Source organism: Triticum dicoccoides, chromosome 1B, assembly GCF_002162155.2.
Source record: "Triticum dicoccoides isolate Atlit2015 ecotype Zavitan chromosome 1B, WEW_v2.0, whole genome shotgun sequence".
NCBI classification, from domain to species: Eukaryota; Viridiplantae; Streptophyta; class Magnoliopsida; order Poales; family Poaceae; genus Triticum; species Triticum dicoccoides.
The window spans coordinates 496,523,430-496,525,606 of record NC_041381.1 but is presented as its reverse complement, the minus strand read 5'-3'; positions in this window follow the sequence as shown (position 1 = coordinate 496,525,606).

The window sequence follows — 2,177 nt, the reverse complement described above, 5'->3', positions numbered from 1 at the left end:
GATCCGGGCGCCCCGGCCGGCCCCGACCCCGTCTCCGGCCTCCTCTCGCACCAACTCCAGTGGAGCCGCCGCCGGCCCGCCTCGATCCACGCGAGCCCGATCCAGATCTGGAACCCTAGAGGTTGACCTCATTTTTTTCGCAAAGTCTGCATTATTTTTATGCCATATTCATCGTGCCATATCTCCACATCTGTAGATTCGTTACATGCATATGATATATCAAAATGTTCATCATGTTGTGCTCTTCATTTTGTTCCATTGGGCCATGTTCATTTGAGGTCAGTTAGATACCCAAATCTCTGATGCAAGAGTGTTATATAATGTTAGTTTCTGATTCTTAACAGAATGTGTGCATTTGTCATTTTTGCTACATTTATTGTGTGCATCTTATTGGCATGAGCTCTACAGGTGTTTTGTTCTAGGCCATGACATCTTTACAGAGGTGCTTACCATGTATTTTTTTGATTAATGTGGTGACTATCACAAGCATGCAAACTAGGCTTCGTGATGTTGCTGATTTCAGTCTCTGTTCTGCTCTTATTTTTATGCCATGTAAACTTGATGCTACAGAGAGATCCATGCATATTTTGAGATACTTAAGTAAGGATGTTTTGAACATATGGTTATGATCTATCCATCCATGCCCCTGTTTGCAATTATGGAGTAGTCTAGCATGTCATTTTCTTGCTCTACTTTTGCTATAAAATGTTTCCTGGCAGATTGTTTACATGTTATTCAATTTTGCCAAGGTTGTTGTAGTTGATCCTTGCATGATATGAACTTGTTCTTGCCATGTTTAGTTTCATAAACATGTATTCTTGCTGGTGCTATGCTTATATTGTCATGCAATGACTTGTGGTGAGTGAATCGAGCTCGCAAAGATGCCTTCATGCTGCTGTTAATGCCATGCTCTGTTTGTTGAATCTGTTAACGAAACTTGCTATGTTTACATGGGTTCTAATCCTTTTTGGCTCATGGTCAGTAAGGGACTTTTGTTCTATGCTTTGAGTAGAATCATGCCATGTCTTGTTTTGATATTATAAGTTCATGTAGCATGTTGATTGCTTGCTCTGAACATTGCTACCTGATGCTGTTTATGCCATGTCCAAGCTGATATCTTTTGCACTTTTGCCATGCTTGTTTGAACCTGCTATTGTGTGATTTAGCCGTAGCTTAGTGTTCCTTGTTTTGTCAAGCATCTCCTTTAGATCACTTCCATATGCTTTTTTTTATGTTGGGGTGCTGTAGCATAGTTTCTTGTTGCATGCTAAGTAGCATCGTGCTGTTAATCACAGATTTGTGTCATTCTTGTTTTGCTTGCCATTTGCAAACCGTGCATCCGATTCCGGTGATCTTTATATCGATTTCAACCGAAATCATCTCATCTTTCCAGCGGAATACTTGGTTTGCCAAGTTGATGCCTTGTTAATCATTTCCCTTCTGGAGCACGCATACGCATTGCATATCACATCTCGCATATCATGCCATGTCTTGCATCATGTTGCTTGTGCATTGCACCATGATTTATCGTGGTTCCATTGCTTGTGTTCTTGATTTGGGTAGAGCCGGGAGACGAGTACGTGCACGAGGAACCTGTTGAGTACGCTAACGAGGATCAAGCCTTCGACAACTCTGAGAACCTTGCAGGCAAGATGACCATACCCTCGATATCACTTCTATCTTTGCTTTGCTAGTTGCTCGCTCTATCGTTATGTTAGCTCTACCTACCACTTGTTTATCATGCCTCCCACATCGCCATGTCAAGCCTCTAACCATCCTTTCCTAGCAAACTGTTGTTTGGCTATGTCACCGCTTTCGCTCAGCCCCTCTTATAGCGTTGCTAGTTGCAGGTGAAGATGAAGTTTGTTCCTTGATGGAACATGGATATTTTGGGATATCACAATATCTCTTGTTTAAATTAATGCACCTATATACTTGGTAAAGGGTGGAAGGCTCGGCCTTATGCCTGGTGTTTTCTTCCACTCTTGCCGCCCTAGTTTCCATCATACCGGTGTTATGTTCCTTGATTTTGCGTTCCTTACGTGGTTGGGTGATTTATGGGACCCCCTTGACAGTTCGCTTTGAATAAAACTCCTCCAGCAAGGCCCAACCTTGGTTTTACCATTTGCCACCTAAGCCTTTTTCCCTCGGGTTTTCGCGAGCCCGAGGGTCATCTT